The sequence below is a fragment of the Sceloporus occidentalis genome, unplaced genomic scaffold, assembly GCF_023333645.1.
Source record: "Sceloporus occidentalis isolate IW3139 unplaced genomic scaffold, rSceOcc1.0.p SCAF_55, whole genome shotgun sequence".
Classification (NCBI taxonomy): domain Eukaryota; kingdom Metazoa; phylum Chordata; class Lepidosauria; order Squamata; family Phrynosomatidae; genus Sceloporus; species Sceloporus occidentalis.
The window spans coordinates 990,514-1,007,500 of record NW_028317035.1 but is presented as its reverse complement, the minus strand read 5'-3'; the positions used below and the strand labels follow the sequence as shown (position 1 = coordinate 1,007,500).

Genomic DNA, 16,987 nt, shown 5'->3' with positions numbered 1-16,987 from the left:
AGATAACTGTTAGTTGCATGACATAACGCTAAAAAAAGGAAATGACATGCCTAAAACAATAGGGGACAGTATGTGATAACTACTAACATGCTGGGCTCTTGTACAGAGACCATGGACTCAAGGCGGGTGGACCTTGAGGTTTTTCCACAGCCGTTGCCAATGCTGGTTTTCCATGGAAGCCCTCTCTTTTGTCGCAATTGCCACCACCGCTGTGAAGATATCATTCACCACCACCTGACAGGAAAGGACCTTTTGTCGGATGGAAACCTGACATCTAGCGTGCCACGTGAAATATCTAACTGCGCTAACTAGAAAAACAATGCCCAAATTAAACCTCTGCCCCCTGCTGTTGGTCGTCCCATAGACCCAATCCGCGTATGACATGCGGGAGAGGAATGGGATACGTAAGGCGACTGACACCCCCCGGTAAACGTCCACATTAAAGGGGCACTCAAGCAGAAAGTGGTCCATGGACTCAACTTTCCCGAAACATTCCACCCGGGGACAACCGCGATCCGCTATGTTCCGGTACTTGAGATTCCCTCTTACATATAGTCTACCGTGAAAACTGAGAAACGCCACGTCCTGATATTTCTCGGGGAGTCGTTCGGAATTGAGATTTTGTAATCCCGAAGCGAGAGTCCGTGGCGCGCAGTCTCTCAAGGCCAGCGAAAAGCTAAAGTGAGGGGCCAGCACCCTAGGACTCGCTTGGGTGTATCCCTGACCTCCTCAACCGTCACATTCCACCGGCGTAACAACCTCACTCCCTGTGCTACTGAAGTCGGGAGATAGGAGCCGTGCCGGACACGCATGCTCTTCACTCTCCCGCCCCATTTCCTGAAACTGTGCACCCAGCCCGGTGTCTGGGGGTCATCTCTTCCGAGAGGCTAGAAGTTCCTTTTCAGAAAGTTAGTAGTCAGGACAACAACTGGGTTAACCATGGCCAACCCACCGTGTCGCCGGGCTAGGTACGTCACTTCCCGCTTAATGAGGTTGAGCCTATTCCCCCACAACATGCGAAAGAACAAACCGAAAAACCGCGAGTGAAGGCTATATGGCAAAAGACAGATGTGACTGACGTACGTAAACAGGGGCAATATGTAGGTTTTAATCAGGTGAACCCTTTCTCTGTAGGTCAGTTTCCACCGGCAACACTCGTCTACCTTGCTGCAGGCCACGGCTAACCGTTCGGTCCAGTTGACCAACGAGTAGTCTCCTGGTCCGAACTTAACCCCCAAGATTTTAATTTGGTCACAGGCCACTGGGAAGCCGTCGGGGAGAGGGAATTGCTTCCCCTCCTTCCCGCACCAGAAAACTACGCTCTTGTCTCGGTTAATCTGGGAGGAAGTGGCGGCAGAATAGCTTTTCATCATTTCATCCACTGTGACTGCCTCCTGTGTGTCGGACACAATCACAGAGATGTCATCAGCGTAAGCCAGTATCCGTAAGGGCCTTCCTGGGGTTCGGGCCACTCCTCTTAAACGACTTGCATCAACCCTTCGGATGAAGGGATCTATAGCAAAGACGTACAGGAGGGGGCTGAGGGGACAGCCCTGCCTCACCCCAGATCGGATTTTAAACGGTTTGCCTCTCCATCCATTAACAAGAGCGAAGCTTTCGGCCCCTCTGTATAAAGAAATCAGCCAATTGATAAGTTTCCCCGGCAAGCCATACCTGCGCAAGACTGCCCACAGATAGTAATGATCCACACGATCAAACGCCTTCGACTGATCGAGTGCCAGAAGATACTTATCCCCATCCTCTACCCTACACCGCTCAATGGCTTCCCTGACCTCGCAGACGGCGTCAAAGACAGTTCTGCCCTTCACGGTGCAGTATTGAGAATCAGACAAGACCTCACTGGCGACCCCCTGCAAGCGTTTAAAAATGATCTTCGCCAAAACCTTCCTGTCGACATTAAGGAGTGATATGGGTCGCCAGTTCCCCATATCAGCCGTGTCGACAACTCGGGGCTTAGTTAGCATAATCACTGCCGAGGATCTCATCGAAGGAGGGAGTATCCCCCTCTCCAGGCTTTCATTAAAAACTTCGGTGAGACTAGGGGCCAGGAGACCGCAGAAGACATGATAGAATTCGGCCGTAAGACCGTCAGGGCCCGGAGATTTTTTCCTTGTCTGCTCTAAAATTGTCTCCGTGACCTCCTTGACAGTGATTGGGCTAACCAACTCATCCAGCTTTCCATGATCAATCTCAGGAAGGGAAAGACCCATCAAGAAGTCGTCCGCCTGATGTCGGCAGGGTCTCCTCTGTCCGAGGAGCTCCACATAGTAATCGCGGACAACCCTCTGTATCCCCCGAGGAGTTTCCTCCAGGACACCGAGGGTGTTCCGCAGACAGGTAATGATCTTAGTAGACTCCTTCCTTTTGCAACTAAGAAAAGGATCGGGTGAGTGGTAAGCCCCATGATCCCTTTCCTTGAGCAAGGAGGCATACCTGTCATACTGGAACGTCCTCATCATGGATTTGACTCTAGAGATGTCCCCGGGATCACCTCGTTGCGACACCAGACAGTCTAACTTGCACAGGAGCCCGAGGTAAGTCCTGTACCTCGAGGACTGAATGTTCTGAGAAAGAGAGCGAAATAAGGCACGGGTTCTCACCTTCACCATTTCCCACCACTCAGACTTCGTCGTGCAGAATTCCGCAACGGTGACCTGGTCATGAAAGAAGTTCTCGAAAGCCTGCTGGACCCAGCCTTCTGTCAGGATGTCAAAATTAAGTCGCCAAATCCCTTTACCTCTTAGCGGAGCCTGCGAGACATTTAACAGACAAGTGAGAATAAGGTGATCGGAGAACTCAACCGGTTTAAGCACAAGTGCCGTCACCGGAAAAGACTCCTTAACATAAATCCTATCTATCCTACTCTGGCAGCTACCTCGCTGATGTGTGTAACCCGTGAGGTCTGGGTTGTGCTTAATATGCACATCTACCAAGCCTGCCTGCCTGACTATTCTAGTAAGGGCCAAAGCGTCGTATCCCGGTTTGTCTTTGCCACCTTTCCTGTCTTTGGTCCTAGTAACGGTATTAAAATCACCGCCAAAGACAATGTGCCGGGACGTGTAGAGGAAAGGCTCTATCTCGTTAAACAGACGCTTCCTCTCCCACTTGGTCTGGGGGGCATAGATATTAATCAGACGGAGAGGCTGCCTGCCTACCGACACATCAAGAACTACGCACCTACCCTTCGTTATCTCAATCACCCTATTGAACGTTATGTCCACATCCTGGAACAGGATGGCAACTCCCCCGTAGCCCTCCGTGGCTAGTGAAAAAAAGGAGTGCCCCCATCTCCATTCACGCTTAGCTGCATGCAGGGCCCCCAGGGAGTCCAGGTGGGTTTCCTGGACAAAGATTATATTATATTTCTCCCTGTGCCAGTTCTCATAGGCTAAAAACCGGGCCCTGCACGACTTAATACTAGCCACGTTATGAGTGGCTAAAGATAGTATGGGGAGAGTCGCCATCAAGGGTGATGAGAATGAGGAGACTTTCCCTTTTTCCGTACGTTCTCACCATCTGAATCGGAAGGGTACCTCTTCGCGGAGAGCCCCGCGGGCAAGGCATCATCCTCCGGAATCTGCACCTCCACCAATTCGCTGTCCTCCACCTCTGCCAGTTGTCTCTGGACCCCCGTGGTCCTCTCCTCCTCCTCTGCCACCTCCATGCGGGAGCCCCAGTCCATCAGAGTGGAAAACCTGTTTAGGACTGGAATGCCCCTGTCCACACAGTCGGTGACATTATCGGGTTGAAGGGCCCCGGAGTCCCCCTGTCTTTCTCCCCCTCCAACGTCAAGGGTGGATCCCTCCGGGAATGGGTCTTGGCAGCGGTGGAGGATCTTGTGGAAACTCGCTGAGTTGCTTCCTGAGTCGAGGTCTCCCTCCTCGGACCGACCTTAGTCCACCTCGACTCATCCCGCGTGGATGCAGCTCGGGGTCCCGATGTTAAGACACGTCCGGTTACATCTGTGGAGGGAGTACAGACAACATTAGTCATATGAATTGTACGCCTGGGTCGTCTAGGTAACGAGGTTGTGGTAGTACTTACAGGGTAGGTGCCGGTGGAGGTACCTGGGGCATCGGGCAGAACCTGGTCCTGAGCGCCCCGCACAACTGGCTGCTCTACCTCTGTTAGGTCACCTTGTCCTTCCCAAATTTGTTCCAAGTTGTGCTGGGCTTCGGGACATGCTCTATAGGAATGGCCCAATACCCCGCACAGGTTGCACCGGATGGTTGTGCACTCCTGCTTGGAGTGTCCCACAACACCGCATAGGGTGCACTTGATGACATCACACCTTATGCTGAAATGCCTGGGTGAACCACATTTGTGGCACACCCGGGGCTGACCAGGATAGAAGCACGATACCCGGTCAGATCCGATGAAGAATGAATTCGGCATGTGCTGTAGGAGACCCCGTACCTCCCTCAAACGGATGTGTACCTTCCAGCCACCATTCCAGATCCCGTCTTCACAGAGAGTTTTGACCGGTGTGGTCAAAATCTCCCCGTATCTGCAGGCCCACACCATAATATCCGCAACGGGTATTGACTCATTCCGCACCATAAACGTAACTTTTCTAACTTCCTAGCGCGAAATGGCCTGGACATTAAATTGAGCCATAAGCTGCCTGCGGACTTAGGCACCCCCTCCCAAAGGGTCCAGAACAGCTCCAGACCGTTCGGTGTGAAAAAACTGACATCAAATTCAAGGGTGCCACTTATATGGATGATGGCAAAAAATTCCGCGGCCGTAAAACCCAGGTCCTTCAGGGCCCCTATGACCCGCTTTCTCTCTGGCACGGTCCCCTCCCCTACGTAGAGCAAGCGGACCACATTCCTTCTCCTCATGGGTTGCCCCACGGGGAGTCCCGTAGTCCACTCGCCGTGTGCGGTGGTATGCACTCTGGGGGGTCCCGGTGCCCAAGCGTTACCGGCGGGCCTACCTGAGGCCGCCGTTGGAGTGGGTTCTATGGGTCTCTGAAGTGCAGACCCCCCCTGTAGTCCCGTTACTTTTCCCCAGGCGTACGTGTGCCACTGGGGCCACCTTAGGGGCCACGGCCTTTGCAGGGGCCTCCGCCGAAGCAGGGGTCTCCATAAGGGCCTCTGCCGAAGCAGGGGCCTCCACAGCAGACACTGCTGAAGCAAGAGCCGCTGCAGGGGGCACCGCTGAAGCAGGGGTTACCCTACAAGCCACCGCCGAAGCAGGGGCCACCACACGGACCGCGGCTACGCCATTCTGAGCTGCAGGAACTGAGGCCACAGCTGCCACAACCGGAGCTGCGGGGGACACGTCCACTGCAACCGGAGCAGCAAGGATCACATCTGCCGCTGGAGCAGCAGGAAAACCAGCAAAAACAGTAACCGCAGCAGGAGCCATAGGAACCACAGCATCCACAGCCGGAGCAGCCACAGTGGCTGCAGCCGGAGAAGCCACAGTAACCGCAGAAACAATCACTGTAGCCGCATCCGGAGCTGCCACCGTAGCCACAACCGTATCAGGGGCCACTACCAGAGTCTCATGACAAACAGGGGAAGGGAGACGTACAGGGACAACACACGGGACCGACATAAGGGGTTCAATAGAAACAACAGGGGATACAGACACATTAGGAAAGGTATTCACGGTTCCTTGAGGCTCACTGACCAAATACTGACCAGTGGGGATTGTTTCCCTGTCCCCATAGGAAGGGCCCGAAGTCAAATGGCCCGCTCCCGGATCATCAGCTCGAGCACCAGGGACTCTGGTCGGGAGGGATCGAAACTCCTCCTCAGACGCGATGTTGAGGGGCTCCCCGGCACTTTCCTCCCCGGATGATGGAACAACGGGCCTGCTCCTGATCTTTGTATTTTGCTTTTTCTTCCTGTGGCTGCTGTGGCTTGGAACCTCATCCTCCTCATCCAATTCATCTAAAGAAAATATGAGTTGGTGGCGTATAACGAAAGGCTCCTGAGCTCTGGGATCCTGCTGTGATTCCTGTACTTGGTGAGAGTCCTGCTCCGCCGGCAAATGAGAGACTGCTGTGGCCTGTGCTTCCAGTTCCTGCAGCTTTTGTCTCAAAAAACTCCTTCTGTTCTCACTCTGCTTTATTTTCCTTATAAGATCCATGTCTTTTTTTTTAAGGGAGCTGATCTGCTCTCTTATAGGGCCACGATGTTTATTCCCCATCCTGTTACTTTGAAGCCGTAACTCTTTCAGCTGTGTAGCCACAGCTTCCTTCTGTTCCCCCAGGGACCGTAGATCTCGTATACACATGTCCAGGGCCTGCTGGAGGGAGTCCTGGGAGACATCCTGGAGGCCAGCAGACTGGGGGAGTCCTTCCATAGCTTTTTGGGCAAAGGTGGGACTCCAATCCTCCTCTCCCTCTACCGGGGTCTCCCACACCATGGTCTCAACGGTCTGCAAGGCCCTGGTCCCGGCATCCCTGAGGGCTAGGGCCCGTTGTTGCAGGGCCCCCAGCAACAGGAGGGTAGTAGGATCGGCCCTCAGATTATGCGGCAGACCAACTCCCTTTTTAAACATTTCAATCTTTTCTCCCAATACCGTGTTATAAGCTTGTAAAGCCGACATATCCCTCTTCACATCCACACAAACACCCGCCTTGTCTTGTCCTTGTTTTCTCACAAACCGTCCATCCTCTGTGAAGCACATTCTTTCCGTGATGTGGTGAAGTGGGGACCTCCACTCTTCAACCAGAGTGGAGGCCATGGTGAGCCCCTGGGAAGGCTGCAAAAACCTCCCCAGGAGTAAAAGTTTTTCTTTCTTCCTCTCTCTAGCACGTAGATCTCCAAGCAGCACACCAAACAACAACCTCTCTCTCCAAGCTCTGCACACACTGTGAGCTGCAGCCACACCCAGCCCTGATTGGAGCTGGAATTACCGCAGCTGCTGGCACCAGACTTGCCCTCCAATAGATCCTCGTTAAAGGATTTAAAGTGTACTCATTCCAATTACAGGGCCTCAAAAGAGTCCTGTACTGTTATTTTTCGTCACTACCTCCCCGAGTCGGGAGTGGGTAATTTGCGCGCCTGCTGCCTTCCTTGGATGTGGTAGCCGTTTCTCAGGCTCCCTCTCCGGAATCGAACCCTGATTCCCCGTTATCCGTGGTCACCATGGTAGGCACAGAAAGTACCATCGAAAGTTGATAGGGCAGACATCCGAATGTATCGTCGCCGTCACGGGGACGTGCGATCGGCCCGAGGTTATCTAGAGCCACCAAAGCGGCCGGCGGGGGCGAGCCCACCGGATTGGTTTTGGTCTGATAAATGCACGCATCCCTGGGGGTCAGCGCTCGTCGGCATGTATTAGCTCTAGAATTACCACAGTTATCCAAGTAACAGATGGAGTTAATGATATTAATGATAACTGATTTAATGAGCCATTCGCAGTTTCACTGTACCGGCCCTGTGTACTTACACGTGCATGGCTTAATCTTTGAGACAAGCATATGCTACTGGCAGGATCAACCAGATAGCTCCCGTCGCCCCGTTCCCACCCCGGGCCCGGGACGGGAGATGGCGGATGCCGGGGCGCAGCCCTCGGATCAGGTCTGCGGGGGCCTCAGGCGAGACCCACGGGGCCGTGGGGATGGAGGGAGAGCGCACGCGCGCTCCCCTCCCTTCGTCGGGGCCGGGAGAAAAGAGCTGATGCCCCGCGGCTGGGGAACCCGGGGGGTGCGGCACCCGGGCTGGGCGACCCGAGGTCGGGGGAAACCCGGGTGGAACCCTTGGCCGTCTCCCAGGCGGCAGGTTACCGGGAGCCGGGACCGGGGCGGGGCGGACCGCCGGTGCGCCGAACCGGGGCGGAGTTCCTTAACACCACCGGGAAAACCCGGCCCGGCAGGCTGAGATCGATGGAGCAAGGGTCGGATGCGGCCGGCAAATCCGACCTCATTGACTACCAGGGTTTTTTAAGCAACTTGGCCTGCCAGAAACGGGGACTTACAGCAACGGGGACTCGGAGGCGGGTTGGTCTGACGGTGCGGCACACGGGCTGGGCGGCCCGAGGAACCCTCGGCTGTCTAACCGACGGTAGGTTCACGGGAGTCGCGGCCGGGACCGGGAGCCGGGCCCGGGTCGGACCGCCGGTGCGGCACCCGGGCTAGGCGTCCCGAGGTCGTGGGAGCGCCGGAGCCGAACGCGCGAGTCGGCAACTTGAGCGGCTCCCCTAACAAGGCAGGCCGAGATCGATGGAGCGAGGGTCGGATGCGGTTTTCCAAGCAACTTGGCCTGCCAGAAACGGGGACTTAGAGCGACGGCGTGAGCTGGCCGTGAGCAACTTGTGCGCCCGGGAACGGGGACTTGACGCCGGTGGCTCCGTGCGGCTCCGGGGGAGCTCGGGGCGGAACGCTGGGCCCCGCTACTCGGCGGCAGGTTCCCGGGAGCCGCGGCCTCGTCGACTTCCGGGTGTTTTCAAGCAACTTGGCCGGCCAACAACCGGGACTTGGAGCAACAGCTCCAGCCGGCCGCGAGCAACTTGTGCGGCCGGGAACAGGGGAATATCCTCAGAAACACAGAAGTGTTGGTGAAAAAAGTGCACGAAATTAGAGCAATGGCTGACTTTGTCAGTGATTAGCAGCCAAATGGTTGCATGAAAATTGTCCAAATGCTCTTGATGAGATACTCTGGGTTGTCTGCTTTACAGAAATATATACCTTTGTGGGTGTTTTTGTTTTATTTGTTTCAAATTAGAGTTGCAGTCCCATCATACCTAATGTAAAAATGTAATGGCTTTGTATAAAGTAATGTATACCTTAGTATGTTGCCTATATGTGCTGGGAAAATATGGAAAATCTATATAAATTTGGTATTTCTGAAATCAGGACACCTCAATTGATAAATCTGGATGGAATTTTCTGTCTCTTTACCTAATTTTGAGGGAAAATGAAAAAAAACTTAGATGTTTTTTTCTAATTTTTGCTAGTTTTTACTAAATTTCTAATTCTAAATTTTCAGCTAATCATCCAACTATGGTATCAAAAGAAAGCTCTATCTCTCCTTGAAAAAACAATACACTATTCACAGGAAAAAGAGAATCATTGCTGAACCGACATAGCGCAAAAATGGCAAAATTGCTCCGGGCTTTGAGCTACCAAAAACCCCTGGGACTGAAGGGGTTAAACTTTTTTTAATTTTGTTTCATTTATTTTACTAGAGTAATACAAGGAAACATGGTGAAAATGAAAGAAAAACAACTAGGAAATACATATTTAAATTCCACATAATGCAAGGAAAAAACTCCTAACTATAATACCCATTCAGAATTGAGGCTTACATATATCTAAATAAAAACTTATAAAAAACCTCTCTGACTAGATTTGTGTATTAATTCAATATGCTGACAGAAGAATGCCTTGACACCCTCTTTATTTGTCAGAAAATGTTTGCCCACTGGGGACAGTGTATGTGCATCACATATAGTGTTCAAGTGTTATAGCTTACACTTATAGCTAGCTACCTTTGATATAAGTTCCTCTGAGGAAGCCATGTTGGCGAAACGGGTCGAGGAATTTTTGATCATTTATACTTAAGGAACTTTGTACACACCATTTTTTATACACTATTGGAACTTTCCTGAGATTTTTTAGATATTTAGTTATCACAAAATATTTATTTATGTATTTATTCTGGGTATAAATTATCCCTGAGAAAAGAAAAACATTAAAAAAATATATATATAGGGCTATGTCCCACAATACATTTTGTTTTTATTAAACTCCTGGTTAATATGGACCCGTTATTATAAGGAGCTCAACCATTAACCTTTTACCTGCATCACTGTAACACTCCCATATAACGGGAAGTGTCCCCTCCTAAACATCGGTGAAGTCACCCGGGGACCTTGAGAAGCCAGACCAGAAAACGGAGGATATCCCTAAAAGGAAAAACCTGGATACACACTGGACGGTGCTAACCCCTGGAGACAGATCTGAGTGGCAAACGTTCATAGTATGCCTGCCTAAGTGTAAGTGCAATAATCCTTTTCTGATTATTATCTTCTAGGAGATACCATCCCATGTTTTTTTGTGTTTTCTCCTTATGTGATTCACATGTAGACCCCAAGGAGACTTTTGAAGGCTTGAATACCACATATATATTGTGAGTGCAATAATTTGAATTTAAATAGGCATTTTTGGTTTTGTTCTTTCTACACTATCGTTATTATTTTTTGTGTATTTTTTATTGTTATGATCGGTCCATACGAGCGCCCCTAGGTGGAATTTGTTTTGATAGAAATTCACAAGGAATTTGTAGGTTTAACCCCTTCGCGACCTTTGCCGGTTCAGGACCGTCATGACAAGAAGGTCACTAAATGACCTTTGACGGTCCTGAACCGTCAAAAAATTAAATAAGCTTAGAAAGTGATCAACGATCACTTTCTTCGCTTAAACAGCGTTACTGTAATGCCTCGATGTCGAGGCATTCAGTAACGCCGAGATCGGCATCGGGGGCCATGTCTGGCCCCTCCACGGGGCGTCAACAGCCGCCATACATTGTAAACAACCCGACAAACCCATGCATGTCGGGTATCACTGCACTCAGGAGATGTTCCTGAACACACATTGGGGTGTTGTTTGACAGTGACATATACCAGAACCTGTATATCTATAACTAAAGTACAATTTGTGTGAAAAAAAAATAAAAAAAAATTACTATTACAAAGTTTGACAAAGTGTAGTTCTATAATTGGTGCATGGAAAGGGTTAAAATAACAGCATTTGGAATACCCTGGGGTGTCTAGTTTTCAAAAATATATGGTTTGAATGGGTTAAATTGAGTTAACCGGCGATATTCCAAAGAGGAGATGGAGGCAGACTGACCAGATTTGTTAAAAAAGATTTGGAAATCATAAAACGCTGCTTGTACTTATTGCCCTATAACTTACAAAAAACAGCAAAAAAACATAAAAACTAGACTTGCGCATTCGTCTTCGGGCAAACATGAAAACGAGCACGAAGAGGCCGTTTTTTTGTTCGTTCCGAAGACACGTCGAAGAGAATACAGTGCCGGTAAAACGTAGGAGAAGACGAAGACTCACAACCACGAAGAATCGAAGATTCTTCGTGATCGTCTTCGTTTTTGCCGCGCAGCCGCCATAATTTCAAACAGGAGTGAGCTGATCTCGTCTGTCCAATCAGCTCACTCTTGTGACATCACGCTAAGGGTCTCGTCCAATGCCTGTGCTGCTGTTTTTTGAATTCTGAAGGCGCCTTTATAAGACCAGAGCTTGCCTGAGAGATCCATTCATTTTTCGCTGTGACTGCTTTGGCAACACTGCTGTGCTGCATCCGAGCGTTACAGAGAGATTGTTCTGTTCTGTGTGAGACTGGTAAGCCTTAGCCTGCCATTTCTCACAGTGTACTTCATCCTCACTTCAGTGCTACTTAATATAATTAATAATAATAATTTGATTAATTTAATAAAATAAAAATAATTTTTTTTATTTAATTTGTCATCAACTGTAGTGTAAGTGCTGTTGAGTTGACAGTGCACCCAGTGTCTCAGTGGCACTGGGGTGCCCTTGCCCTGGGCTGGCACCAGGGCCGGCCTTAGGGGTGTGCGACCTGTGCGACCGCACAGGGCGCCATGGTTGCAGGGGCGCCTGACCGGGACTTAGATTAAAGCATCAGTTTTTTTTTTGTGTTTTTTTTTTTAAACTTTATTTAACATCATTCATGTTAAATAAAGTTTAAAAAAAAAACGATGCTTAAATCTAAGTCCCGGTCAGGGGCGCCGAGCGGTTGCTCGTGAAGTTCTCGGCAACCGCTCGGCGCCCCTTACTCTCCGTGACTCCGTCGCTGTGCCGGCATCTCATGTTGAGCGCCGGACTATTCCGGCTCTCAACATGAAATGCCGGCACCGCAGCAGAGCGAGAAGACGGATGCCTCCCGCTCTCACCGCAGGACTCCGGCAACAAGGTAAGTGGGGGGGGTGTAGTTTGAAGGGGCAGAGGGGGGGTGTAGTTTGAAGGGGCAGAGGGGGGGTGTAGTTTGAAGGGGCAGAGGGGGGGTGTAGTTTGAAGGGGCAGAGGGAGGGGGGTGTAGTTTGAAGGGGCAGAGGGAGGGGGTGTAGTTTGAAGGGGCAGAGGGAGGGGGGTGTAGTTTGAAGGGGCAGAGGGAGGGGGGTGTAGTTTGAAGGGGCAGAGGGAGGGGGGTGTAGTTTGAAGGGGCAGAGGGAGGGGGGTGTAGTTTGAAGGGGCAGAGGGGGGTGTAGTTTGAAGGGGCAGAGGGGGGGTGTAGTTTGAATGGGCAGGGGGGGTAGTTTGAGGGGCGGTAGTTTGAAGGGGCATGGGGGGGTAGTTTGAAGGGGCAGAGAGGGCGGGTAGTTTGAAGGGGGGGCGCCAGAGGAGTAGTCCGCACAGGGCGCCACAACGCCTAAGGCCGGCTCTGGCTGGCACTAGTGCCTACTGCCTGTCCTGCTTAAATAAATTAAATAGAATTTATAAATAATAATTTAATAGAGTCTATAATTTAATAGTTCATTATAATATTATATATATATTTGTCAGTCATATATATATATACTATAGTATACTAGTGTAGAGTGTACTGTAGACATTCATCTACTAGTGTCTAATTTAAAATCAGTAATATTAATTAATATAATTAATAATTGAATTCATTATAAAATTATATATATATTTGTCAGTTATAGTTAGTAATAGTATACTAGTGTAGAGTGTACTGTAGACATTCAAGACATCTACTAGTGTCTAATCTAAAATCAGTAATATCAATAATTCTATAATTCTTTCTTATCTTAATAGTTAATTAAATTAGCTATAAATAAAAGTAATAATATTAATTAATTACTACTAGCGTATAGTTCAGCTAATCTTATTAGTACTGGTGCTGCAGCTCTATAGTTTGTGCTTTGTTTTAGCAACAGCAGGAGACCAAGTCAATTTTTCTTAATAATCTTTCATTTTATTTCATTTGTTTTGCTCACCTCAGTCCATCAGTGAAGTGAACTTGTTGGGCTAGTGAGTGCAGCCGCATAAGTGCTGTGTTTTTTTTTGATCAGCAAGCAGTGACGTTAACTGTTTTGCAAAGATTTTCTCATTTATTTTACATTTTATTTCAATTTTATTAAAAGTACCCTTAGTGTTTTGCTCACCTCAGTCCATCAGTGAAGTGAACTTGTTGGGCTAGTGAGTGCAGCCGCATAAGTGCTGTGTGTTTTTGTTCAGCAAGCAGTGAAGCTAACTGTTTTGTGACATTTTATTTTATTTCTAATTCTTTTCAAGAAAAATTGACTGTGACGAGCTGTACTAAGCAAAGCTTCAAGCTACTAGCTGTAGTACTAAAATAATTCTAATCTTCTTTAATCTTAATCTATAATATATTATAAATAATATATAACAATATAAATTCTAATTCATAATCTATAATATAAGTAATTCTAATTCTAAATTCTAATTCATAATCTATATTCTTCTATCTATAATACATAATATATAAGTAAATTATTTCTAATCTATTAATATTATATAACTTAATATTAATTAATAAATCATACTGAATCTGATTTAACCTCACTTTAGCTTAGTGGGTTTGAGAGCGTCTGCCTAGAGGTAGACTTATAGTAAGGAAATATAGCTTTAGGCTAGCATAGTAGTAGGCTAAACTCTTAGGCCCGTGTAAATTCAAATTAAAAATAAAATACTGCTAGTTATTAAATAGTTAATCTTGAGTTAATAATTTAAATAACTTTAGCACTTTGCCAGATTGCACACAACAGCACAGTGCAGTAGTGCATAGTTTTACTTTTTAAGCAGTAGCACTGAAGAGAACTTCCTCTAATTTTTTTGTCTTTAATTCGTTTTTCCTTTTTTTTATTTTTTTTTTATTTTTTATTTTTTTATAGTTTTTTAAACACTACACTACACACACAACACAAAATTTGAAATGGATCCTCCTTTTGGGACTAAGGAGGGACAAGCTCCATCTACCACCACCACCACCAGCACCACCACCAGCACCACCACCAGATCTAAGATGCAGCCTTTGCGTCAGTCTAGTCGGCCAAGTAGGCTCTCGCTTATCATTTGGGGAAGCATTGCTTGAAGAATCATCAAGTAAAGGAAAGGCACCAAAAGCAGGCAGTAGTAGTGCGGCTAGGCCCACAAGCTCTATGGTTTTTTACGGAAAGCCTAAAGCACCAGAAGCACGTTCAAAGTTAAAGGGTAGCACAAGTAGTACCAGCCCAGTGACTAAAAAGGAGTGCCTTTTGCCCCAAGCAGCATCTTCCCCATCCACAAGCAGCATGCAAGGTACCAAGCAGAGCCAAATTAGCAGCAAGACTCAGAGGGGTCCCAAACAAAAGCGATCTCATTCCTTTGTAGGGAAAACCACCACCACCACCACCCCCACCGCCTCTACCACCACCACTAGTGCTGCGCCTACTGTTCCCACTGGTACCGCCACGCCATGTCCTCCTAGTACCTCTAGCAAGCCACCAAGTCCTTACAAAATTTTTGTAAATACAGTTAGAGAGAGGGCTACACATAGTGGAACTCCACCTAGCGAGGTAGCAGAGGAGCCTGAGACTGAGAGGCCAAGTGCAGAGTCTATTCTTCCTGCTCGCACTACTACTAGTCACGAGTCTCACGACGATATCAGTCTTAGCTCCAGCCTAGCAGGAATTCCATTCGATCTGGCTAATGAAGAGCTAGACTATGAGCCAGAGGAAGTAGAGGAGATGAGTGGTCAGGAATCAGATTCCTCAGGGAGCAGTGTCCAAATGACTAGTGCACAATTTTCCCCTGAGCCTCCACCTTCTCCGCTACGATCATCACCATCACCACCACCACCAGCAGCAGCAGCAGCAAAACCTAGCAAATCTAAAGCATTTAGCAGTCCCACTATGGCCAGTACTGTTACCACCAGTCCCACCACCACTAGTTCTGCCTCTGTTCATCCACCCCGAGCAGTAGGAGCAGCACCCAAGGCACACTCCAAGGCTATGCGCGCCCCAATTTGGGAGCACTTTGAAAATGTTGAAGAAGGACGCTATGGAAAGTGCAAACATTGTGGGAAGCTAATAAGCAGAGGGAAAGTGTCTGGCCATTTTACCAGTGCTAGCATGAAGCATCACCTCAGCACTCAACACAACGCTGTGCTATTGGGGAAAGATGCAGAAGTAAAACTTAGTGCAGGCAGCATAGCTGGTGGCCGTGGAAAAACCCCAACAGCTTCTTCTTCTGAGCCAATAGCAGCAGCAGCAGCAGCAGCAGCAGCTAGTGCTGGCAGCCAGAGACCAAGGCAGGTTGGAGCACTGCATGTCCAGCCCACCCTGGAACAATTTGTGGCATTCCAATCCAAAAGGTCAATGCCCAAACAGCAGGCCAATAAAGTAACGCGACTGATTGGTCAGTTCATTGCTGTTGGAGGGGCATCCTTCTCTATGATCGAAGGGGAGCCTTTCAAACAATTGATGGCGGCTGTGGCTCCACAATATACAGTTCCGTCACGTTCCACTTTCAGCAGGAACATTGTCCCATCATTGTATCGGTCCTGTGTTGCAGCAGTGAAAGAGGAGCTTTCCAAGGCTGCTGGTCAGTGTGTTCATTTCACTACAGATTTGTGGAGTGCACCTAGCGGCCAGCATGCCTTTCTTTCTTTGACAGCACACTGGTGGCAGCCCGGTGTGTCTAAGGAAGCTGCTGCAGCAGGCTACCGATCTTTCCTTCTCCATGCAGAAGTGATGGATGAAAAGCACACTTCACAAAATATTCTGCATGCAATGAGGAAAATGTTTAGCCTTTGGGTGGGAGAAGAGGCGGGCACCAATGTTGAAGTTGGTTTTGTGGTAACTGACGGAGGTGCCAATATGGTGAAAGCGCTGCGAGATGGTCATATTGTTGGTGTGCGCTGTGCAGCCCACATCATCCATCTTGTAGTGAAGGCAGCAATGTCAGAAGGAACTAATGTGGCAGCAGTAGTTCTGTCCCGCTGCAGAAAGATCGCTGGGCACTTTCACCATAGTGTTAAGGCTAGCCAACTTTTGAGGGAAGAGCAAGAGAGGTCAGGTCTTCCCGTACACTGCCTACGCCAGGATGTCAGTACACGGTGGAACTCCACGTTAGACATGCTGGAGAGGATTTTGGAGCAGCAGAGGGCAATCCATAATCTTGCCTCAGAGCACAATATTGGGATTACCTCTCCATTGAATAGGGAGGATTGGACAGTGATCGCCCAGCTAGTGGCAGTCCTTAAACCATTCAGGGATGCCACAGAAAATGTAAGCTCAAACACTGCCAGTCTGGCCCAGGTAATCCCAGTGTTCTCCCATCTAGGCAGCAAGATGGATGTGTTCCTTGGAAACCGTGAGGCCGTTCAAGGTGGCACTCTACATCCTGACGTAGCAGCCATAGCCAGGAAGCTGAAGGATCTGCTAAAAGTACACCTTCGCAAACGAATGGAAGAGAGTCCCGAAATGATGCTAGCGTGCCTTTGTGATCCAAGAATTAAGGGAAAGCTAGCTTTGAAATTTAATGTTCTCAGTAGCTACCGGGAGCAATTGGTCAACAAGGTGCGTGACTGGCAGCGTAAAATGGGAATGCTGTCCGAGGAGGGAGAGGTGCAGGAGGAGGAAGAGATGATGTGGTCTGCTACTCCTAGCAGCAGCATCAGCAGCAGTGCCACAAGCAGCACAACACAGCTGAGTGGAGCAGCTGCGTTTTGGGAAGAGGCACTTGGGAGTATAGTTGGACCATCTGACAGAGCTAGCAGCAGAAAGGAGAGTAGTGCTGCTGAAATGGTCAAACTTTACCTCTGTGAAGTTCCTTCTGCGCCTAATGTTGATCCTCTTAGCTACTGGGATGAAAAGAAGAGTGTGTGGCCTGCACTCTCATGGGTTGCGCAGCAGCTACTATCATGTCCGCCAACCACTGTTCAAAGTGAGCGCGTGTTTTCTATGACTGGAAACATACTGAGTCCACAGCGCTCACGCATGGCACCTCATCTGATGGA

General features: G+C 48.9%; 1 pseudogene; it reads right to left on the bottom strand.

Moving 5' to 3' along the window:
• Window positions 1–6,871: 6,871 nt before the first annotated feature.
• Window positions 6,872–7,485, bottom strand: LOC149287881 (18S ribosomal RNA; annotated as a pseudogene; the record flags this gene model as incomplete).
• Window positions 7,486–16,987: the final 9,502 nt, after the last annotated feature.